The sequence below is a fragment of the Protopterus annectens genome, chromosome 11.part0, assembly GCF_019279795.1.
Source record: "Protopterus annectens isolate FY-2018-M chromosome 11.part0, PAN1.0, whole genome shotgun sequence".
NCBI lineage: Eukaryota > Metazoa > Chordata > Ceratodontiformes > Protopteridae > Protopterus > Protopterus annectens.
This window is the reverse complement of record NC_056745.1, coordinates 1,232,370,354-1,232,397,326: the sequence shown is the minus strand read 5'-3', so window position 1 is coordinate 1,232,397,326 and position 26,973 is coordinate 1,232,370,354.

Below are 26,973 nucleotides of genomic sequence, written 5' to 3'. Positions count from 1 at the left end.
TCACAGCTGTTGCTGCAGAAAAAATGTAGAGCTAAGTTTCTTTCCTACACCCATTCTGCACATCCTTAGCTGTGTTATATATATATTAAAACAAAAAACAAACTGAAGTAGAGAAAAACAAACTAAAGAACAAACTGCCATAAATAAGGTTGAGGAATGAGACGGATGCACATTATATGTTGAGCGCTTTCATCCTTTATTCGTAATAGGACTTCATCAGAACATATACTCAATCTCTTACTGCAAGACATCTGCAAAAAGCCTGACAATGTGGGGGGATAATAGGTGACATATTTGAAATATGGCTGTTATAAGCGTAGAGGTTTGCTAGAATATTCACTGTGTGTTTTAACATAAATTGTCTATTAGATTTCAGGTCTGAAAAACAAATGGTTGTCATCATTTGGTGATGTCAATGCTCACATCATCCCAGTGATTTGTCTGAAACACACAACTGTTATGTGGAACAGACCAAAAATATGAGCCTCGCATCTGGACAGTGCATAGAACGACTGCAGTCATGAAACAGAAGGGAAAAACACTGAGAGCTGCAACTATTTCACCCAGCACCTTCTGAACTACAGTCAGACCAACACAACACTATCCCAAATCAGCTCTGGGGAATTAGTCATGCACTTGCAAATATATCATGCACCACAAGGATGCAACTGTAGGGAAAAGCAGACCTCGGTGAGAAATTGTTCACTCACAACCATTTGCAGCACAGTCACAGCAAAATACTAGCACCCCAACTGTAGAGTATAACAACTGTTTGAACAAACATATCCTGATTGCCAGTCACATACTAGACTGACATATACTGTCCCAAGTCACAGTGTACTGGGAATCCTGAGGTGTTACAGGACATTTCTCAGTCTGCCCCTACAAACATATACACCTGACAGACCACCAGCAACTGTAACAGCATGCACAGTCAGATAGAAAAGGATCTATGACACTCACATCTGCCACTCTCCCTACTCAGCCGAATAAACATTTACACACTATACTGCTACACAGACTTGACAGTCTGTTTACAATGGCCAGACATACATAGCTCTCAGCTGTACAGATTTCCACAGAATGTGCAGGGTGTGTGGCCATATTTATGTCCACTGCCTCATACCACCTCTGGGAGTCTGCTAAGACACTGGGATGATAGCAGGAGTGAAGTCACTAAATAATGATATACCATACCTCTGAACCTCTTACTGCAAGACATTTGGACAAAGCCTGACATACTTGGGGGACAGGGGGCCAAAAAGAAGGACATAGCTCACATAATGGTGTTACAAACTGAAACAGTTGCTGGTGTTACAGGGTTTGTTGTAACATAACTTCTCTGAAGGATATGATGTCTGAAACACAAATGGATGTCAACATTTACTGAGTTCAATCTTCACATTACCCTACTGATTTCTCAGAAACAGGAATTATCTGAGGAACAGACCAAATATAAGAGGAAAACCTCTGGGAATTCTGAGGAGATCTGGACAGTTGAGCAGTATGTCATAGACATATCACTGTCAGACGTCAAGTTACGCAGAAAATGCATGTCCATACAAACCCTGTTAATCTAGCAATCTTCTCTGTGTATGACAGCAATACTTAGAATCTGTACCTAATTCTGGAACATTGTCCCTCATTTTGTTGGGCTGTCTCCACATTTCTTGTTTAAGAGGTATTTCCACCTACCTTCTGTTCATAGGTTCATACTAGGCTATCTGCCCTAGGGCATTTATAAGCCTAGCCAGAGTGTGTTTGGCTTTCGCCACCCATTTTAAATTAATTTTGCTATGCCCTTTTTCGAGGTTATAGGTTCATAGGTTCATACTAGGCTATCTGCCCTAGGGCATTAACATAGACATAGATTAGTACTAGGCTAACTGCCCTTGCGAGCCATTTTAAGCCTAGCCAATTATCCCTTATGAGACTCAAACCCTGCACCTTGTGTTCGTAAGACAAACACCTTAACCATTAGGCCACTCTCCCAACCACTCTCCCAACCCCTCTGTGAAGCTGTAGCCCCTACACCTCCACATTGTCCTCTTCACAGGCAAGGAAAAGGGGCAAGGCCCACATGAAGGACTGAATTATAGCACTCTGTTGCTAAGGTATTGGCTAATGGAAAGACAACACAGCTGCTCTGGATGCAATTAGCAAGTGGGAGACACCAATCAGAGTGCGGGCCATCACCTGCTCATGAGCATTACCTACAAAAAGCAAGCTGTTGCCTATGCAAAACAGGTCTGAACCCACATACACAAAGACAGACTGTGACTTCACAAACCTAAACATTTGCATTATTCTGAGGAAGCTCTTCAGCACTATAACAGGTATGTCAATCAATTAAGAATGTAAAGGAATGCAGAAGGGAGATGCAATAATGTGAACTAAGAAGTTAAACAATAGGTCTCAGCAAGAATTGCTGGACTCACATGTTGCTGTCCAGCACCTACAGTCATTCCTGCTGGCCCTGTCTACAGTGACATAGATCACAGCTCTGGCCCTTGAGTCACCCCAGCAAAGGTCAGCTCATATATGACCATTGCTGGAGTGTCTGTTGTCCAATACTGACTGTGACACTGCTAGGCCAGCTACCTGGGATGTTGTAAATATTCATATGTCACCTGTGACTGTTACTATGATACATATGCTTGTCTTACAAATGTAAGAGACCTATATAGGGTATGTGCAGAGTAAACAACTGGTGCAGAGGTGTGTGTTGAACTGTATGTTATATACTGAGCTCATACCTTTCAACTGTCCAGAGTTTTGCAGACTGACCACATGTTTGCCTCATATTTGTAGTCAGTGCCTCATACAGTTGTGTATTGTCTGGCAAATCACTAGCAACCCAGTAAAGACTGAAGGCATAACATAATAGCATACATTTGAATGTCAGATGTCATATCCTGCAGAGTATTCCTGTGAAAGCAAAATGGTCCTTGCTAGCAACTAAGTGTGTTACTGATAGATTTATAAAATGTCACTATTTTCTGGTCTTTGCCCACCATTCATGTGTGCCTTTGTCCAGATGTCTTGCTCTAACAGGGGCTAGGAGTTCGAGCATGAAACTAATGTCATTGCAAGTGTACCTTGTCCTGGAGGATGCTAACATTTGTGCAGTCACTGAAACCAGGTTTGCAGCTGTGGAGAGCACACTAACCTTGCCAGGTTACTCATCCTACCATACCTTTAAACCCCAAATGGAGTGCTGCAAAGCCAAAGGAGGTGGAGTTTTAAACATTATCATACACATACACACCTCCTGGCTGCCCAAACAGTATGACGCAAGGGAGACATCCCAAGTGCAGTTATCTGTTGACAAAACACCTTTTCAAATCATAGCTAGCTACAGACCTCCAACCATGACTCTGGACACCCACTACACTTATCTGGACTTGCTTGAATCTGTCAGGATTCAACTCTCTACCCTGCTCCTGGGTGACTTTAACTACCCAACCATAGAGTGCATGACCTATTCTACATGAATGCACAGAGATTCCTCTGCTTTGTCAATGCCAATGCATTGGATCAGCTGGTCAACACCCCTACAACAGGTGGAAATATCCTGTACCTGGTCCTAACCAACATGAATAGCCACTGTAGCACCCCTACAGTATCATCCTCTTTGGTAAGATCTGACCACATTCCCATCACTGTTGAGGTCACCATCTCCCCAGCCCCCCCCCCCCGTCAGGGTCAAACAATAAACACTTTCCAAAACTGACTATAAATCTCCTCAGAGCAGGTACAAGTAGCTTTGCAGCCACCGTCCCATCAGTTGGAACTAGCAGTAGTGTACAAGTCTATACCACAATACTATGTGAGCACCTACATAGCTGTATGGACTCAGCAATACCTGACAGGATAAAATCATCTCCCTCAAGGTAGGGTAAACCTCTGTGGTGGACAGCAGCAATACACAAAATCCATAATAGGTGGAAATAATTGCTGGACAGGGCCAAGAAGGAGCATGTGCCAAATTGGAAGCAATGTCACCTTTGTCTGAACAAACAAATAAGGTCACAAGTGAATTACCCTAAGGCTAACTTTTATTGCAAATTGGACAGATATACTAAGGCCAATCACAAGTTCTTCCTCACATATGTCTGCAATACTAGAGGTAACACCCAAATCTGCTCTGTAGTGGTGGTCAATAACACCACATACACATACAGCATAGATATAGCCAACCTGCAGCAGACAAGTTAAGTGTAAACATCACCACCATCTCCCATCATAGGTACACATGGACATGCACAGCACCTGCCCCTTCCCCTCATCATCAAGAAGCAGGTCCAAAATGCTCTCTCAAAGGCAACAAATGGAAGACTACATAGGTCTGATACCATCCCTGGCTGCATCTTACATGAACTCAGGCATGAACACTCAGCTCCATTACACACTGTAGTTAACCAAATCCTGAGCACCAGTGTCATCCCAACTGCATAGAGGACAGCCACTGTCATCCCTATACACAAAAGTGGAGCAATCCACTGACCCAGCCAATCATATGCACATCAGCCTAACTAGCCTGATCTGCAAGGGCATGGAAGGCAATATCAAGGACCTTATAAACAGGGACATTGACAACCTCGAAATGCTTGAGCCCACACTGTGTGGTATTGTTAAATGGAGATCAGGCCTGTTAAACCTGGTTGACTTCTTTGAAGCGGTCAAAAAACACAAAGACAAGGGGAAGACGGTGCACACTGCCTACCTTCACCTAGCCCAAACCTCTGATAATAATCCCCAGGTGGCCATGATACATAAGCTTACACAAGTAGGTACCAACCTGTATGCTACCAGATGGGTAGCTAACTGGATCAGTCTGTTGATGTGGATTGGGAGTGTATTCCACAGATAGGGGAGCATTTGGGACACGTATCTGTCACACCAACAAGCTGTACTGACAATCACCAGCATGTGTGTCTGCTATCTCATATGCATGTCTACCTTCTCATGCTGGTAATGCACACAGAGTCATAGTCCTGTACATGGGGCAGCTGTTGAAGGGCTGAGCACAGCTCCTACCTGCACGGTCTTACAAACGATAGTGCTAGATGCATAACACAAATACCACAGAGGTAATGTAGTGTTGCATTGTCTGCCACTACTATTTAAGTGGGTGACAATTGCAGGGGCTGTTAGGATGGGCCCTTAACATGGTATAGCCATCTGAGACACACACACATACATTCACACACACACACACACACACACACACACACACACACACACACACACACACACACACACACACACTGCTGCATGGGGACATGCATTGAAACACACATACACATGGAGTTGACATTTCTCAGAGTAGATGACCTACATATCTATTTATTTACAATACACAGTGATAAGACCATTGCATGCACCACAGTGGCTTTGTGTTAGAAACTGTGTAACTGTGCATGTAAGGTGGATGACATCTGTATGGGCTGAAACTAGATTGGCAATGGGGGAGTTCACAGGGTGGAAAAGGTACACAAAATGGTATAGCCATCACATACACAGTAAAGACAGCCACAGAGGCTGAGCATACAGAAAGACATACACAGTTGCTAACAGACATATTAGTAACCCTACGTACCCACTTGTATGTATTGTAGTGCTATGTACATGTGACATGCTCCACATAGATTATATGCCTGGGACATAACACACCTCTTACAACACCTAATCTTGCAAATGCCTTCATGGATGGTGGGATAACCCACCAGAAATAGCAATTGGTCTCATCTACTGCTCCTACAACCTAGACAAGTGATAGAGTGACAGACTTGTGTCAGCATGATGTTTTAGTCAGATATGATGTCTGAAGCTGGCATGTATGTCACTATGGTAACTGTGACATATTTAGCAATGATATCACAGGAATACTCACTGTTAGGGGACACAGACCACGTATAGGTTACAAACATCTGGATATTCCATGTACATCTGTACAGATGACTGGTATGGGCTATATAGTGTTACACGGTGCAAGTTAGGCAGATGCCATTAACAAGGTCTTTAAAGTAATGTCATGGGTAGGGGGTCAACAGGTCTTAAAATGGCATAACCTACACTCACAGGGGTATGCTTCAAACGCACTACTATAGTTGTCAGTATTGAGATTAGAACCCCTTCCTATCTAATTATTTGTACTATAGTATTATACAGTTATTGCACATGCCACAGAGCTTAGAGGACTAACAAGTGTATACAGCTACTTCTAAGGTGAATTACATCAGCAGGCCTTGTAAAGAAGGGCAATGGGAAGTGCACTGGGTGGTACATGCCTCAAAATGATATAACCCACACTCCCAGAGGATATGATTCTCACTCAAACATACAGGGAGGATACGATTCCTCACCCACACATAAAGTGTCACAGTTGCCAGTATTGAGTTTAGAACCCCTCCCTATCTAGTTATGTGCACTAAAGGGTTACGCAGTTATCACACATTCCATGGAGCTTACAGGATTTTACACTGTCCCAAGGTACATCTAAGGTGAATTATTTCAAAATCCCTTGTAAAGTATGGCAATGGGAAATGTACTGGGTGGGAAGGGCATCAAAATACATTACCCTACAAACACCTTTATACACACACACATTTTGTCAGAACCGAGAGTCAAACTCCTGCCTATCTAGTTATTTGTACTATAGTGTTACATAATTTTTACTCATGCCATGGTGCTTATAGGGCTGAGGGCTGTCCAAATGTACTTCTAAGGGGATTGACATCAGCAGGACTGCTAAAGTAGGGCACTGAGAAGTGCTGTGGGTGGGAAAGGCCTCAAAATACTTTATTCTACAAACATACATACTTACAAACACACACACACACACACACACACACACACACACACACACACACACACACACACACACACACACACAATTTGCCAGAAGTGAGAATAGAACCCCTGCCTATCTTGCTATTTGTACTTTACTATTATGTAGTTATTGCATGTGCCATGGAGCTTATAGGGCTAGCACTGTCCAAAGGTACTTCTAAGGGGAATTACATCAGCAGGACTGATAAAGTAGGGCACTGGAAAGTGTATTGGGTGGGAATGGCCTAAAACTGTTTTACCTACAAACAAACACACACACACACACACTTACATTTGCCAGAACTGAGATTAGAACCCTTACCTATCTAGTTACTTGTACTATAGTGTTACATAGTTATCGCATGCGCTACACAGCTTATATGGCTGACAAGTGTCCAATGGTACTTCTAAGGTGAATGACATCAGCAAACCTTGTAAAGTAGGGCAATGGGAAATGTACTGAGTGGGAACAGCCTTTTAATACTTAAACCTACAGACACACACCCACACACACACACACACACACACACACACACACACACACACACACACACACACACACACACACACACACACACACAAAGGCAGGTGATGTGATATCACAACCCCTCACTGCAATACTGTTACACAGTGGAGCTCACCTTCATGCTGGCACGTCCAGCTGGTTATGACCGGTATGCCACTGTCTGCAGCAGGACATCACTCAATGCCATTCAGGGTATCTCTGTGTATTACTTGCTCTCTGTGTGTGTCTCCCTGTGACTCTCTCTGTCTATCACTGCCTGCTTATCTCTTCCCCACGTCTATGTGTGTGTATGCTTGACATATTGGTATATGTTCCTATATATATGTCAGTGTATCACACACAACAGATGCAGATATATCACAAATGGGCCACCTACAACTAGCTGAGGGTAATCCTGTCTGATGGGTGTGTGTGTAGAGACAGTTAAGGTGTACATAGCTGTCTGTATGCAAATACATATATGAACAATACAGTTATATAGTCCTATGTGGGTTGCAACATGGGCTGTGATTTTCTAAGTGTAGGAGCATGCCCAGTATGACATTCTATAGTAAGAGTAGGACTCCATTCCAGAGATAGTTGTACTCTTGTCCAGGGTTTTGTGTGCCACAGCCATACCTCTCAAAAGTAAACAGGAAGTTGTTAGAAGTACAGGGTTTGTTTTAGCAGACATTTTCTTACATCTTACGTCTGACACTGAAATGTATTGTGTCATTACCTAGTGACAGACATCCTCAAATCATCACAGTACTTTACCAGAGAAATACAAGATGTATGATGCACAGACCAATATTATGAGCCCAACTATAAACATTCTTGCCCAATCCGTCCAGTTGAGAGGTGTGACTTTAACCGATTGACTGATGAACATGTGTAAACAGTCCAGCAACTTGGTGATATACTGGCTGGGGATCTCCTGCTTGTGTGGTATTCTTCTTACCTGAAAAGTCATATCCTGGTGTAGACCCATACCTCTCAACGGTACAGTTTTTTGCAGATTGTCCAGATGTCTGTCTAGAAGTTTTGTCCAGTCTACATAAACTTGTGCTTTTATGTTGAGTTAATTGCAAATAATTAAAGACTGAAATTACAAATTAATGACAGACATTAGTGTTTCAGACTTCATAACCTTCAGACAATTCCTGCTAATGCAAAACCTGTTATTCTACTAACTGTCTCAGTTTGTAAGAGCAATATTTACAACATGTGCCTATCATTGGATCTTTGTCTTACTTTTGTTTATGACCTTGTCCAGATCTCTTGCTGTCAGAGGTTGAGAGGTATGGGTGTGGGTACGGAGTGCATTCTACTGAGCAGAAATGTCCATTATATGTGTGGTATAGTCCACATAGCACTGTGACTTCCAGGTATGTCAGCGGCAGAGCAGTACAGAGTAATGTGGTGAACCACTGACAGACAGTTGTGTATAGGTTGATAGGTTGATATGACATTAGTAGGCTATTGGCCCTGGAGCCCTTATAACCAAAGCAGACGAGAGTGTAGCCCATGTTAAGACATGTTAGCACACAGAGTCCCTGTCCAGCAGGGACACAGGTGTAATCACAGACTGTATTTTCTGTTTCCCATGCACTTATACAGGGAGCACATCACTAGGGGTATTAAGGCACTTGGCTTGCTGTGGATAGGGAGTGTATTCCACAGATAGGGGAGCATTTGGGACACCTATCTATCACACCAACAAGCTGTACTGATATCACAGACCAGGTTGATGCTGCGCCTACAGGTTGATTGAGTGAGCCTTAACTTCCAGATGTGCAACATTCCCATCAAGGCAGAGTTTGGATTGCTTTGTATGCCAGACAGGGGTCACCTGAGCAGAGTCTGTGTGGAACAGAGTAGAGGAACAGTGCTGTTAGCTATCTGTGTAGGGTAGGTATTTGGGGTCCTGCATTTTCCCGGTGGAGAACCTCTGTGTTCTCTCCAGCTGCTGCATGGACTTTGTGAGGTACATGCCAAAGGGGGCATTGAGTGAAATAATTGGCCTCATAAGGTTAGCATACATAGCTCTTATGACCTCTTTGTCCTTGGATGGGATACCCTTACATTTGAGTTGGCCCATCTATGAAGTTTTCTGTACACTGGGAGCAACATGGTGCTCAGACATCAGGTTGCTATCAACTGCCTCACTACTGATTGTGCATGTAGGACATTGTTGTTACTGTGATACTATGTGGGGACGTCAGTCACCCCGAAGGGGATGATGATGTATCGGCAGGCATTCAGCTTGAGGCCATGTTTCAGGCATCGGGTATTTGTTTTGTTGAGACCCTCTTGTAGGAAGTCCACATCACTTTTGGTATTGATGACTGTTCCCAGCTCGCAGTTATCTGCCAGCTTGGTAAACCACAGGCCAGTGTTTTAAGTCTGCACCTCAGGGAAGTATATCCCATATACCAGAGACCCACAGACTGATCCCTGGGGTATGCCACTCATTACAGGTATACTGTTTGAGCTGGCTACCCCTATTATGATTATGTGGGTTCTATCAATGAACCTGTTTGATACCCATCTGGTAACATATGGATTGCTGCCTAGTTGACAGAGTTTATGTACTATGGGCAAGAAGGGAATGGTGTGTAAGGCTTCGGCCAGGTCACGGTGGCCAGAGTGCACCATTTCTCCCTCATCCATGCCTTTGTTGGGTGCCTCAGGGAAGTTCACTGAAATACCTTCCCTGAGGATGGCAGACTGTGTAGGGTAATGTATTTGGATTTTGTCAATGTCCCTGTTAATTTGATCCATGATAATCCATTCCATGGCCTTGCAAATCAGGCTAGTTAGCCTGATGGGTCTTTCATTTCCTGATCAGTGAACACTCCACCTTGGTGTCAAGGGATGACAGTGGCTGTCCACCACTCAGCTCTGACATAGACAGTACTCAGGCTTTGGGTGTGTAGGGTGCATAATGATGCTGCCAGTTCATGCCTGAGTTCATGTGCTTTGCAGTCTGGGATGTATTCAGGTCCCATGGAGGCTATCCTCTTGACTTTGAGAGGGCAGTGCTGCCCTGCTCCCTAGTGATAAGGGCTGGGTATTTGGGTACTGGGGATGTCCTGCTTTACTGATAGGGGGGCAGAGTGGAGACATTTTCACTGAATCTGCCAGCTAGTGGAGTGGCTATATCTGCAGCATTTGTGTCTGTGGTGTCCTTGACCACATGTACTGCACAGATCTGTGCTCTTCCTTTGGGAGTGCAGACATATGTGAGGAAGGCCTTATGATTGTCTGTCTAGATGTTGGCAATTTAGACTCAGAGTTGCCTTTAGTGGATTTCACTGGTGTTGTTATTTGTTTGTTCAGGCTAAGGGGTGATTACTTTCAATTGTGCACCTGCTCCTTCTTGGTCCTGGACAGCAATGTTATCCTTTTGGTAAAGAGTTACTTCATTACAGATGTTTGTGGACAGGTTTACTCTCCCTTGGAGGCAGTGATGTTGTCCTGTCAGGTATTCCTGATTCCATGCATCTCTATCTATATGCTGGCATGTTAGTTTTGTGTACATTCGGAAGTTGGTGCCTGTTCCTCTACTGGCGTTGTTGCTGTTCAGCTGTTTATACCATCCCTCTGGTGGTTGTGATCAGCTTGTGGGACATATTCCTTTTACCAAGGCTAGAGATGGGTCAGGAGAGATGGTGATATGACATGTGACAGCTTTTCTGTCGGATCTTTCCAGGGAAGATGATACCATAGGGGTGCTACAGTGGTTGATCATGTTGGTTGCTGTCAAGTCTGACATAGGTATCACATCTTCTGAGGGTATCAAGTGCAAGGGCACCTGCAGGCAGGTGCAAGGGGGTGCACTTGCACCCTCCTGGATTTTTGATTTAAGTTATTTGTGATTTGTTAAAATCAGAAAATGTACTGGCAAAACTGCACCCTTTTTTCTTCTGAGGAAAGTGCATCGGAGGAGAAGGTTGGCAGGTTGCAGTCACATGATCCATATGTCGAGCGAGCCTCACTTCCTCCTCAAATGACTTTTAACAGCTGCAGTAGAGTTCTGATGAAAGTGGTTGGATCCATATGACAAGCCTCGCCTCACTTCCTCCTCAAACTGCATCCCCAACTGTTAACAGTTGCAGCAGTGGAGTTCTAATGAAAGTGGGCGGCAGGCAGTGAGTCGGCAGATGGCATTTTGTATCCTGGGCTGAAGATTTAATTTTGTGACAAAAAAAGAGCTAGAGAAAGAGTTCAGCAGCAGCACTTAGTTTCATACAACATAACTAAAGCTGTCAGGTACTGTAGGTTGATCACACGCAGAGTCGGAGTTGGAGAAACAAGAAAGAAGATCCTGAGCTCAGCTGAGGCATTTTTTTTGTACATTGAATGGCAGCTTCCAGCCTGATGCTAAAACATGAAAGCGGTCCACTTGAGACTGACTGTCCAGTAGTTTCCCTAGTATCTAGAGTCCTCCCCATTCCCATCCCAGTGCTTGTACTGCTGTAGGTGCAGAGTAGCTTGCCCAATACATCCATGATGCCCAGTTGCCCATTAGCCTGTAATTAAGTTCAACTTCTTTCTCATATGTCATTTTTTAACCTTCCAACTAAGTTCCTAAGGTTCCTGACCTTGTATGAGAAATTATGTGAAATAGATCTTAAAAGTTTGCAGAAACGCAAGAATACACATTATGTGAATAATGTAAATGAAAGTGAGTTAACTGTTTTAGAGTTCTTGCAAAGAGAAAAAAAATAAGGGTTATGAAACCCGACAAGGGGGGAGGGGTAGTTATCACGGGAGTGGAGATGTGTCAAAGAAAAATGCAGGAGGTTTTGAACACTGATACATATAAAAAAGCCTCATTGATCGATTTGAACGGAGCGTACAGAAGGATTCATTCACAGTTAAGTGACATTTTCATGGAAAGAAGAATACACATTCACCTTTACAACTATTTGAACATTATTACACCTAGAGTACCTGTGTTCTTTGGCATCCCTAAAATTCCCAAGGGTCTGTCTAACCCCCCCATGAGACCACTTGTGGATGGTAGGGATTCCATCACTTCATCCTGTGCCTGATATCTGGACTATGAACTTAAGAAAATTATAGAGAAGGGACCACAGATTTGTAAGGATTCGTGGAGTTTCCTAGCACAGGTGAATGAAATTGTCAATGACGTCAATGACACTTTGGTGACCATTGACATCAAAGACCTTTATACTGTCATTCCCCATGACATTGGCTTGGAATGGGTGAATGAGATGCTCTTAGAACACAAGGTAACCCATGACACTATTACTTTAATTCTCCAAACTTTTAGAACTGGCCCTCAGTAATAATTTTATGACTTTTGACAACAATTATTACCTACAGAGCAGAGGACTGGCCATGGGCTCACCATGTGATGGGGCTTTCTCCAATGTTGTGATGGCATAATGGGAGAAGAAGTACGTGTTCCAGTCAGGTCATTTCCCCAAAATTAGGTTATATCTCCAATTCCAGGATGATATATGCCTAATTTGGGAGGGTTCTAGAAGGGAATTGGAGAATGTTTTGACTTACATAAATGAAGCTCCCATTTTCCTTCAATTCACATGGAAGTACAGCACTCAATCCACTGACTGCTTGGATATTTCATTAAGTAAAGACCTTTCCAATAATAGATATGTGGCCAGAATCTTTAGGAAGGAAACTTACTCCAATTCCTTCCTTCACTTTAGTAGATCACACCCGTTTCATCAAAAGAGGTCGGTCATCAAGGGGCAACTAGTTCGAGCTGCCCGGATGACCACCTCTTTTGAAAGCTTTCTTGACGAGTGTGATTTCCTACGTTCCATGTTCCTCAGAAGGGCCTATATAGTGAAATTAATTGAGGAATTAGTCAAAAGAAGTTAAAACCAAAAGATTCAATGGTTATTTTAAGCCATTACTAGACAAGCAACATACACCTGTAGATTTGATAGACTCTCATACAGAAGTAGTTCTCAATGAGTCTAGTTCTCAGAATTTTAGTCCTAATGAAACAAAAGAAGTTTCATCACATTTTACTAAAGCACTTGTCATTACTTATAGTAAGGAGGCCCAGGCTTTAAGATTAATCTTTGAAAAAAACTGACCCATATTACTAGAAGATTCCTACATGAGGCAATATGTGGGGCATAAACCCACGATCATATATAGGAAGGGGCGTAATTTTAAAGACCTACTTAAAATAAAGCAGGGAGCTGAGTTATGAGGGGGACAAGGAATGCCCAAATGTGGGGCATGTTCCTGGTGCCACAAGGTTCAAGTAGCTAACAGTTTCATAGTGAGAGACACAATATATTACGTGAACAGTAAATACAATTATTGTCCCAAAGCAGTAGTTTATTTGGCATCCTGCTCTTCCTGCCAGTGTTTCTACATTGGGAAAATGGAAAGGAAACTCTGACAGAGAATTTATGAGCACGAATATGCTGTAAAGAGACAAAATCTGAACAATGCCTTGGCTAAACACATTAATTGTAATAGTGAGCACAAGTTTAGATTCGTGGCTATAGATTCAGTACTTATACAGGATAACAAGCCACGGGGGCTACTTTTAGAGATAACAGAGCTCAGGTGGCAAATCCGCTTACAGGCGGATAGTTGGCCAGGTCTGAATGAGCATAGCTCAATAGCTCCTGTGCAGAAGTTAAAAGCTCTTGAAAGGAAAAAAGTAAAGGTAGTATCAGCTAGTCAAAACTTATTTAAATATATACATTTTATTTTATACAAAGTTTTTTATTCGCTGCAAGTATATTTTACATATTTTCAAATATTTATTACATTTAACCCATTGCATTTGCATATGTTTATAAAAGCTCAAATGGCTTAGTGGTAACTTGCTGTGGTAATGGTGTGCAAGGCTCTGGGTTTGAGACTTGCAAGATAGATGTAGTTAGTCATTTTTAAGCTATGCTCTCATGAGATGTTAAGCTCAGAGTAATGGTGAATGTGGAAGAGAGGTGAAGAAGAGAGTACAGGCAGGGTGGAATGGGTGGAGAAGAGTGTCAGGAGTGATTTGTGACAGACGGGTACTAGTAAGAGTGAAAGGGAAGGTCTACAAGAGGGTAGTGAGACCAGCTATGTTATATGGGTTGGAGACAGTGGCATTGACAAAAAGGCAGGTGTCAGAGCTGGATGTGGCAGAGTTAAAGATGTTAAGATTTGCACTCGGTGTGACTAGGATGGATAGGATTAGGAATCAGTATATTAGAGGGTCAGCTCATGTTGGACAGTTTGGAGACAAAGCAAGAGAGGCGAGATTGCGTTGGTTTGGACATGTGCTGAGGAGGGATGATTGGTATATTGGGAAAAAGATGCTAAGGATGGAGCTGCCAGGTAAGAGGAAAAGAGGAAGGCCTAAGATAAGGTTTATGGACGTGATGAGAGAGGACATGCAGGCGGTTGGTGTGACAGACCAAGATGCAGAGGATAGGAAGAAATGGAAAGAGATGATCCGCTGTGGTGACCCCTAACGGGAAAAGCCGAAAGATGATGATGATGCTCTCATGAGATGTTAAGTTACTGAAATTACATGCAGTTTTTTAACACCAAAACTCAGTTTACAAAAATGCTTATTAGAAAAAACTTTTTAGCATTGCTTTTAGACTGTTTATATAAGATGTTAAATGGATTTTACTTTATAGTTACTCATAGTTTATTTATAAATTTAATAATTATAAGTAGTAGTAGGCAGATGCAGTTAAAATGAATAGGTGCTTGTGTTTTTATGTATGTGTGATGGATTTTTAAGTTCTATTAATATTATTGAGTTGTTTAACTAATCAACGCTAAAGGAAGTTTATAAAGAAAGTGAATGTGAAACTAAGAGTTGTTTGATGAAGTTTAACACTTTGTTTAAACAAAAGCGCTAACAGGATATTTCATTTTAAAGAATAAAGGATTTGTGTGATTTTCCAGCATTGTGGGCTTCTCTTTCATCTAAATTTGCTGCCAGTATAGTCCGTGAACTGCCGTCTTTATTTTATCAAGTTCCAGGAGGTGGTTCCTGAGGTCATTGGTGAGACCAAGAATAGTAAAATGATATAACTACCTACAAGCAAAGCAGGGGTACCGTAGAATCATGGACCTTAACAATGACAAAGTATAGTATGCAAAGTTATGAAATTTTATTTTATTTTATTATTTTGTTTTACGTTTGTTGACTGCAATAGTTGAACTGAGCACTAGTCTCTTTTCAGTAGAAGCCCAGGAAGAAAATCTCCAGATGACAAATATGCATAAGTAAACATTTAGTTATATAAATTAAAATTATAAAGTATGCAGAATATGTAAGAGAGGAAAAAGAAAACTGATATATTAGGATACTTTAAAGAACATCAGTAATTTGTGTATGGTATACAAGGTTGCTACAGTAGAGAGGGGTCACAAGAAGCAATTTCTGCATATGTAGTTAAAGTGCAAAGTAGGGACAGACAAAACATTAAACATAATTTTTTTTTTTAAACAATATTTTATTTTATGAGTTTATTTCCAAGTAAAAGTTCCACATAGTATTTCTTAAGTTTCTTTATGAGTAAGAGGATTTTTTTGAGGCTCAGTATGTGAGTGTGGATGTGCACGTGCCATTAACCAAGTGACAGACATTGACAGATCCAGGATTGTCTTGGGAGTTGTTTGAGCTGTGACTTAAAAGAGTGTGGTTCTTTAATTTGCAACATGTTTAGCAATATAGCTATGCAGGATTACATAGTGGTTCTACATCACAGCTGTTGCTGCATTTTTTCTCTTAATCCTGGAAGGGCCAAATTATTGAAATGCAGTGTGTCATGGTTAATATACTGCACGGATGGGAGTCTTGAATGGATTATTTTCCATTTTTTTTGTATTGTTATCAATGCTATGTTTAGTTTAATATATAACTTGGCTTGGCTATGTAATGGTTTTCCTTTTCCTTTTCTGTCATTTTCATTTGTAACTAATTTGTGGTTGGACATGGTACTAATGGTCTAGTCCACCTACTTTGTTAACGTTATACATAAATTGATGTGGAAATACAAATCAATTCCTTAATTACATTGTTAAGTAAGCTATCAGTCACTGAAATAAACTAAAGGGTACCTGTAGGGTTGTGTTATCCATAACAGAATGGAAGAAAAGCCATGCATGTGCTAACTGATGCATCCATGAAAGTTCACATAAGTAATACATAAGTAATTAGAGGCCAGATGGGTCTATTTCACCCTGTCGAAGGCCGACAGTATCGAAGCTGATATTGCCGGCACCAAAATGTCAAAAGCGAAAGTCATCGCTCATGTAAACGGAAATCTCCGTAAGGGGAGATTATTGTTTACTGCAATGTAGTGCGATCTCGTAGTTGGTATATTTAAGTAGCAGGGGTGTGGGGGGGGGTGCAGGGGGGTTTGCCTCCCTGCATATAGCAATTTGTGTTGTGTTTGGGTGTTTTTTTTGTGTGTGTTCGATGTTCAGGGGTTTCGACATTTTCGTGTAATTATGCTGCCGACAGTTTGAGTTTTCGACAGAGTAATATAAACACGGCCAGATGATATGATGTTGGTGTTGATTGAGGTCCTCTGGGATAAACTAAGGATTAAAGTTACTAAATAATGGCATGAATTTGAGGTTCAGACTTCATAACCTTCAGAAAATGCATTCTAACACAAATCCTGTTATTTTAGCAATTTTCTAAATGTGTCCCTAATTTTGAGCCTTTGTCCCCAACATTATAACAGGCTTTGTCCAGATTACTTGTGCTAAGAGATTGAGAGGTATGGTGTGTGTGTGTGTGTGTTTTGTGTGTGAGTGTGTGTGTGTGTTTGTGTGTGTGTGTGTGTGTGTGTGTGTGTGTGTAAAAGAGGAAGTTAGCATAACCTCAGCTAGCCAGGCTTTTGCAGAATATTCATTTTTTACCCCATATTCCTCCTAAAATGGATTGAAGCTGCTAAATAGTGACAGACATTTGAGTTTTAGATGTCATATCCTTCAGAAAAATGTATACTAACACAAATCCATTCTGTTATTCTAGCAATTTTATAAGTTCATGAGAGCAATATTTATAATCTGTCCCTATTTATTTTAAGCTTTGTCCAGATTTCTTGCACTAAGAGGTTGAGGTGTGTGTGTGTGTGTGTGTGTGTGTGTGTGTGTGTGTGTGTGTGTGTGTGTGTGTGTGAGAGAGAGAGAGTGAAATGCCCTAGTTAGAGTTAGCAGGTAGAATTTATTTTCAAGTGCATTTTCAAGGAATTCTGAGCTTCAAGGTAAGAGAAGTTTACTACTGCTCATAGTAAGCCTGCTTAAAAGGTTTTGTTTAGCAAATTGTATCATTACTGTGGTATAGAATTTTAAAGCAGTGTTAGTAGCCCAACAGGTAGTATACTCGCATCTAGATGCAGAAGGCTGTAGGTTCTATTCTAACAGCATGTAGATTTGTACTTTAAGGGGATGGGGTACAGCTGTCCTTAGTATATCCCCCTTTAGATGAGATGCCTAGTAACAATGATCCTGTTTCTCAGCTTGCCACCCATTCCCTATTGCAATATACAAGCTTACCATTTTTTAATGTAACAGAGGCAATTTATTCTTCAAGGGCAACATGCACTGAATTTGTAGATGAAACACTGAAATGTAAAGTTGTTTTCTAGCAACACCTCTTCATTAGTTTCAGATCTCTTTAATGTGGAATTATTCAGATGACTTTTACTTCTGCAGAGATTGTACATATTGACTAATATTGGCGGATTGTAATGACAGAGGTTTGAGTGGCCTTTTATGGTTGAAATGTTCTGAATTGGGCAGTTTGTCATTATTGCTTCATATGTTTTGTTTCATTGCTTACTGGAAAAATGTTCAAAACTATAAATTTAAAACACACTCTAACAAGTGCATAGATTATACAAGGTATATAATTCAGTTATATATTATAATTAATACAATCAGGAAGGTGAATCAAAGAGCTTTTGTATGGTCATAAAAATGTGAGCAAGGGAGCCTATGAGTTGAAAACGGCCCAAAGGTAAACGTAACCCACTACTGGCCAGACACATTTTCTTTGAATGTGGTTTCCAGTGCTGTTTCAGTGAATGTGAGTTTCAAAGGCAGAGAAGTTTTAATGCTGTTTTCATTGTAAGACTATTTCTTTAACAAATGTCCATCAGTGTTTGTGCTATAAAATTTGAAATAAAAGTTGTAAATGAAATCCAAATATCTGTAGTCATTGTACAAGTAAAATATAAAACAGTATGCACACTGAGAATTTTGAACAGTGTTTATGGTAACTGGGGAGAAATAGCCAAGTAATGGGACACTGGAGTGGCTGCATGTTTTTTTTTGGGGGGGGGCTCTGGGTTTGCACCTCCCTGCAAAAAATCCTGCGGGCTCCCTTGATCAAGTGGCTATCCTAAGGATGTAGCATTGATAAGATGGGGGCATCTCTGTGCATTTCTGTTATGTCATGGTTGGATTCCCAATCAATGTTTGGGTAAGATACATCAGCCACGATCAGGGTGACAGGTGGAATCTTGATAGATTTGTACAGGGCAAGATATGTGGGGTGGGTGTCCTGAATCAGATATGTTGGCCTGTAGCTACGTATAATTTGCATAGGGGTCTTGACGACAGTTGACTGCACTTGGAGTATCTCGTGTGTGTTAGAATGTTTGACTAGCCTGGAGGTGTGTGTCTGTCTAAGAAATATTTATACTCCACCTCCTTTGGCTTTGCTGCCCACATTTTGGGGTCTGGCTGTAGGATAGGATGAGTGATCAGGTAAGGATGGGTTTCTCTCCGCGGCTGTGGGTCAGGTTTCTGTGAGTGCACAAATGTCACTATCTTCCAGGGTTACAACTGCTTGCAATGAGTGCATTTTCCTGTTTAGACTCCTAGCATTTAGCATTAAGCATGGCCTTTAATTTGCATTTTGTTGAGTGTTTTCTGTTGGTAGTATGGCCCCATGACTTTCCCTACAAAGGCACTATGGGAGAGGCATGGCCTTTTGCCAGAGGCCTGAAGGCCAAGTGAGACAGATGCAGGCCATCTCTAGCAAGGCAGTGCGGTCTGTCAATCATATGTTCCCAGGCTGCCAGGCAGTGGATCCCCCTGGGATGACACCAGTGAGGGAGCCACGTGTCACTGACAATCATTTTCTGTTTGTATTGAGTCATCATTCTGGGTGATGGCAGACTGCTGCTTAAGGCTAGGGACATACCTGCATGGGACACATATTCAGCAAGCTGAATCATGTCTGTCTTCTTATAGACCAGGGAGGTACATCTGGCATCATACACACCGCCATGTACCAAGCCAGAACGATAACTGTACCTGTTGTGGGATGACTTGAGTGCATGCGGGGTATGACAGCTTATGGCACCTGACAAACACGTGATCGTGACTTTCTCCTTATCCTGCCTGGTGAGAGGAACATCTGTGTGTCTCCAAGTGGAGTCTTCTATGAGTAATATGTTGGATGTATGATAAGGCCTTAGTGTTTGCAAGAGCCTGGTGTGTGGAGTCTGCATGGTCTATGGTGTGTAGGTTTGTGGAGTTCTCATGTGTTTTTGCCTCTGAGGTGTCCTTTGTTTGTGTTTGGGTTTTGTTGCAGACCTCCACTTATATAAGTATGTATTGTGTATTTGCAGGTGATGTTTACTGACTCCATACACTGCATGATACTTATGTTACTGTACAATCTGTTCTGGTGTGCACATTCTCCATTTGCCTGGCCAGTGGTTCCTCTTCCCCTTATGTGTGTCTCTTTGTCCTTCTGTAGTCCAGTCACAGGCTTTGCCCACAGTGGCAGCTGTTATGTATTTGTAATTATGTGTGAGCGGGGTAAATGCCATAACATCACACACAAGGTTATGGACTTCACACCTCTGAGTGTACCTGTTTAGCAGATTGTCCATCATTGCACCGCTACATTTGCTGTGGTCCTTAGATGGTTTCTGTTACTATATGTTATTATGAGGCCACATATTGGCCTAGCTGTCAAACCATCACAGACTGACATCTGGACAGGGCCATATATGACAGTTAGACAAAGGCCGACACATGGGGACAGGGTGTTACTGTTCTCCCAAACATAGACAGTTGGGAGACCAGTCTGGTAATTGCTTGCTTTCTCTTATGGATATGACATCTCTTTACCCACTGTCTGCCATTGATGTTTTGACATGACCCTTTTTTGTTTTGCAAATAGTTGGCAGGCAAATGCAATGTTAGGACAAGCAGAACAGATATACAAGGCATACATGTGCTCCTTCTGTGACAACCTGTCATTCCAGGGGTATGGATGTTGACCAGTAGCACATTGTCAGTGCTGACACGGTAAGTTGGCAGCCTTTTATAACCTGGCAGTACACTGACTTTCAGGTACCTGCTGTACTACTAGGCATCATACCTCCCGACTTTTTAGAGCCAGACATCTGGACAAAGCCATAAGTCATTTGGGGACAAATGCCTACATATAGGGACTATTGTTAATGGATATTGTCATAGTATTGACCACACGTATACATAGGTCATTGACCCCTGCTTATTGTAGACATGCAACAAGTTATCAAGTTGATTGGAACAGCCTTGGGAATGTGTGCTGTGCTGCTAATACCCTACAAACATTACTGTTACTGCATTTCTATGGGAACGTGGGTGTGTGTGTGTGGGGGGCACACCTGTTAACTGTCCACATTTGCACAGACTGTGCCGATGTTCCCTTTAAAATTTTGTTACATTTAGCATAGTATTGTGCCTGTCTTGTAGACTACAGTCATATCACTAAAGACCACAGGTTAGATTGTAATGGTAGACATTTGGGTTTCAGACTTCTTACCCTTCAGAACCTTACTGCAACTGCAAGACCTGCTGTGATATCACTGTGTAAGTCTTTATGGGAATATTTCATCATTGTCCCCATTTGTGGACCTTTGCCAGACATTTCTTTATGGTTTTCTGCAGCTGACTTGCGGAGTGAGGCTGAGGGGTGAGTATGGGACCACCAAATTGACATCCATGCATGTGGCCTATGACCCCCCCCCAGTTAGTTAGCCCCCCCACATATACTGCAGTGAGATTTGTCACCTAGGGAACTACTGCATACTCTGGGGAAGCCAGTATTGGGCAGACATTTTCTGTTGTCACACATAGCTGTCAGTTGTCTGCTGCTATCCCGGTAGGCCACCCCATTCCCTTGCATGCATGTAGTGATACCATAGCTATGCTACCACAACATATTTCTGTATTCATTTATTGTTAAGCAGACTGACTTACCTTGTGTCTGTGGCAGTTGTGAGGACAGTCCTTGAGGGGTGGCTCTATCAGATGCACGCAGTACACAGCCTATACATGCTAAGATACAGGTAGTGTGATGTGTGTGGCATCCATTTTACTGTGTGTGCGACTCAGAGAGAGGTATCAGTCCATGGGTCCCTACAGTGTCAGTGTGTGCGCTATGCATTGCCTCTTTGCCAAGGCCTGGGCATACTAGGCACATCTCCATCTGCCTACAGGAGCAGGCTCAGGGGGTTCCTCCTAAGTCCCCCTGTGCCCGTGGGGGCCTTGATAATGGTGGGGGGCTGTGTGGCCCTTCCCTGTGATGTTCCTGCTGCAGCTGTTTCCACAGGATCATATTGTGTAGCATGGCACATACTATGAACATGTGTGCACATGTGGCTGGAGAGTACTGCAGGGCTACACCAGATATGTCAAAGTAGCAGAACCATGACTTGAGCATCCAAACACATGCTCTATAATCCTGGTTTGCATGTGTGCCTCATTATGGCGTTCTTCAGTGTATGTATGTATGTGTGCATTTCTGAAGGGTGTCATCATCCACGGCTCCAGTGCATAGCCAGCATCCCCCACCAGATGGCCATATGGGATGTCCCCCCTGCCAAATGCCTGGTACTGCTGTGAGGCATGCCAGATGTGGGAGTCGTGATAACTACCAGAGCTGCCAGCACACACATTTATGATAATGCCCTGGGCATTGCACATGACCTGGCAGTTGATGGAGTGATAGCCCTTGTGGTTGAAAGAGACTCTACCCTCTTCAACAGGTGGAGCCTTGATGTGGATGGGGGTGCAGTCTTTGGCACCCAGTACCTCTGGGTAGTCTGCTACATGGTGGAAGAGACGCATATTGCTGGTCCTCTCCTCATGGGTGCTGGGGAAATATATGTGCTCACCAGCATGTGTTCACATGACATCCAGAAAATGGTAGTGTACCCTGGATAGTTATGCTTGTGAAACCCCCATGATGTCCCCAGTAGGTCTTTGGAAGGTACATGTAGCTAGTATACTTAAGGCTACACATACCTTGGTTTCAACTGGGATGGGCTCCCCTCTGTTGGATCTGGGTCTGAGGTGAGGCCAGTACAGCTCACTGAGTAGCTGAAGTAAGTCCCTGTCCCCCCTGTAGTGCTCTAGTATCTCAGATCATGTAGCCCCTGGCAGGTTACTCTGGGTCTAAACACTCTTCACCTCCTCCTCAGTCTGGGATGGTTGTCAGCATTATCCTCCTCACTGCCCTCAGTCTCTAGCACATACTGATGTATCAAAGTGACAGCAGGCCCTAACATTTTGTCAGTTAAAATTCCCAACTTTATACACCAATGGTGCAGGGTTTGTGGGAAAAAACAGAGTGAAAGGTGTTTGCATACTTTATACTGTTGTGCTGCAAATGCTGCCTGTGTGATTGACTGACTATGATACATTCCACCTGCCAGCTATTTTATTTGTACTTGAGTGCCTTTATTGTGCTATTTCCCATTTTTTTTCTTCCCATTTCCACCCCTTCTAAGGCCCATGGCGTGCCGCGCAAACCTGCTGCTCAGATGTAAACACTTCTGCTATGTCCTGTTTTTTTGTTTTGTTTTTGCTCTGTTTAAGCCCCACCACATGCCGTACAAACTGTTTTAGCAAGTGTAAACATTGCTGAGCAGAAAATGGCATCCCCTGGATGTGAACACGGTCCTTATTTCTTGACATAGCTAAGCACAGCTAAGCAACCTCAGACACGCACCCTTGTTTATCTGTGCTTAGCTGAATGCAAATAGGAGCTGCAGAGTTCCAATGTGCTTACACCAAGCATGACACACCCCTTTTTCATGTCAGCTGCTTCTCCTGCTTAGACCACTGCATTATAGCTCCTACATGGTTAGGTACATGCAGACAACTGTCTGCCATTTTGCTATTCAATAAATTTAGCTAATTTGCATACTCCACTGCCTTAGTCCCTTGTTACCACAGTATTCCAGAGTGTATGTCCTTAGCTAACACTGTTACCTGTTATTGTTTTGGTTCTACCTGCTACTAACTATAATGGCAATATTCATTTTTCGCTTTAAATTGTCTTTTACTTTTTTTTTTCTTTTTCTGCAAGATCTCATTTGCGTGCCGCTGATCTACATTAAACAGCTGAAATTGGCCCCCAAAAAATAAATTTTTGGCCATTGGCATGATTAATAGTCAAAATACATGCTTTCCTTAGAGCTGTCATGCCCCTGTTTTGATTTTTGCAGAAATGTACACAGTTAGAACCAAATACATTTCTGCAGCAGACTGTTCTGACACGGATGCCTGTCTGCTTATTGAATTGCTAATTCACCTCATCTGCATGGTTTTAACCAGCAAATGAGGTAATTAGAATTATTCAGTGATGTCCGTGTCAGAAATGTATTAGGAGGCTCATGCATGCCCCCAGCCTCGTTTACTGGATCGCTCAGCAGCCATATTCCTTGCAATAGCTGCTGCACTATTCTGGCAAGGAGAATCGGCTTTAATGAATCCCAGCCATAATCTATATAACTGAAACGTGACTCAGGAAAAATATACTAAACTCAAGATTATTTATTTTTAAATGCCATATATAGAAATGGTAGAACACACAAAAACAAGTTGAGTAACTAACTTGATGAGTTGATGAGATAGAAACTAAAACTTTGCTTTTTAACCAGACACTTGTAGATTGAAAATCCTTGACTAAACCATCACAAGCATATGCTGCTCATAATATAACCTCCAGGAACTCACCTAATCTACTTGACCTTATTACATATACAGAATCCAACCCCACTGCCAGTGGTGACATAATTATTCTTGGTGAGGAAAACAGTGATTTGATAAACAACATCAGTCTCTACTGCCAGAACTTCACACATTTCCTTAGCATAGATGAAAGTACCACATTTGTAAGAAGACAAGACAATTTATATGGCAAAATCGGAATGCTAGACTGTATCCAAGTCTTCAGATTGGGCAATTCACATACTAAAAAACACATTAGTTTCCTTTAATGACTAATAAGTAAATTTCATATCTAAAACTATCCATAACCATGTAAATGTTCCTGTCCATTCAGTAAAAAAAAAATCTCAAAACATGGCCACATATATTTAATAAAGTATTACCTGAATATATCCTACCATCTTTTAACTAAACTGTGACTTTCCTTAACTCAGTTTAGCTCTGCATCATAAATAAACTTACACCATTCAAAAGTTATCTAGTTTAATACCGTCTTCATTCCTGATGATACCAAATATATTCAAACTTTTGCAAAAGCAGGACTTATCCACCACACAACGTACTCGCACGTAAGGCAGGTGCAAAGGCCAAAAATCCTTACAAAACTCAAAAAGAGGCCAGTACCAAAGGGTGAGATAAATATAATATATTAATATAATAATACATAAACCATGAATCAGACCAGTTTTGGCCCCAAGGCCTTCATCAGTGATACACTCATAGCATTCAATGATTACTTAAATAGTATTCTAAATACAGTAATTAAGCAGCTCAATCAGCATTTAAAGGCACAACATAATAAATAGAGTCATACTCAGTCATTATACAAACCACTACTCAAAGATGGTCATTCAGGCCAGGGGAAAATAAACCCCCTAATTTGATAATCCAAGCCCTCTCCTTGTTGTTCAATATACTGTGCCATCCCATTTTCCTGGATCTGTCCCCCTAAATTTTATCAATAATAGAGAAATGAAATTTGGCTGTTTTGTGGTTTAAAATATGTTTGTAAAGGGCATTAGTCAGACACTGGTTTCTTATGTCGCTGAGATGTTCCGACATTCTGATCCTAACTGGCCTAGATGTCTGTCCCACATAAAATGCAGAACAGGAACAAGTGGCCAAATAGAACACCTAATCTGTACCACAATTACCAAAACATTTTATCTGATAAACCCTACTAGTATTTCTTCTAGAAAATTCATTGGTTTTAAGCATATGTGTACAGAATGAGCAGTTCCCACAGGGAAATACCCCATCAATTTATCCCCAGTTAGTGTAGTTTGTTGACCAAAACCAGTCTTCCTAAATCCAGATTTGAAATGATTAAAGTATGAGCCCAAATTCCGGCCCCTACGGTATGAGAATAAACACTCCGGAAGTAGTACCCCAGGTAGCTCTTGGTTAGCCAGACGGATGTTCCAATTGTTCTTAATAAGATTCCTAATGACATTGATGTTCCTTCCATAGGTTGTTACAAACCTTATCACCCTCTGGTCTATACCTGATCTCACCTTGTATTCCACTAATTTGGCTCAATCATGTTCCTGAGCCCAATTGCTGGCTGTCCTAACATACCCTGGCTTATATCCACGATTACGAATCCTTTTTATGAGGTCCTGTTGATGGTATTCGTAGGTGCCTTGATCTGAACAAATCCTCCTCAATCTCAAAAATTGGGATTTGGGTATGTTTGTGATAAAATGATGTGGATGTAAACTAGTAGTCTCCAATAAACTATTATATTGGGGCTGTTTACGGAACACTTGAGTAGATAACGTATGATCAGAATTACATGTTATTTAGACATCCAAAAAATGGATCTCCTGATCATGCATATTTAGTGTAAACTCCATCTCCCATTTGTTCTCATTTAGATATTTGACAAATTCTTGTAAGTAGGTAACATCACCCCGCCAAATCAACCAACAATCGTCAAGGTACCTACACCAAATGTCCATCTCCCCTAAATAGATATTATGTGATGGGTCATAAATAAGAAATTCTTCTAGGTAACACATAAAAAGGTCCGCATAAATGGGGGCAAAAGAAGCCCCCATCGCAATTCCTTGTGTTTGCCAAAAGCAGTCTGCTTGAAAGTAAAACACATTCTTAGTTAGTATATGTTCAGTCATACAAATTAACAAAGTGTTGAAGCAGGGTGGATAGATGTCCGCCTTATCAAGCCAATATTTTAAGGCCTCCAGTCCAGCCCAATGGGGGATATTTGTATAAAGAGTGGTAACATCTAACGTGCACATCATCCAACCCAGATCCAATTGTGAATCAGGCAAAATCTGGAGAAATTGAGTGGTGTCTTTTAGTCTGGCACGGATCATCTTTAATAGAGGCTGTAAGTACTGTATAAGATATATTGAAAGGGGTTCAGTCAATGAACCCCTGCCAGATATTGGTCTTCCTTGTGGTTTCTCCAAACATTTGTGAATTTTAGGTAGCAGATAAAAAATCTGCCTCTGAGGGTCATCCACCACCAGTTGTTGTTTCATTCCCTCATCAATAATGCCCTCTTCCACAGCTAGTTCTAAAAAGGAATCTATTTCACTTTTAAACTGCATGGTAGCGTCAAGCAGCACAGACATATAGCATCTGGAATCATGTAGCTGTCTATA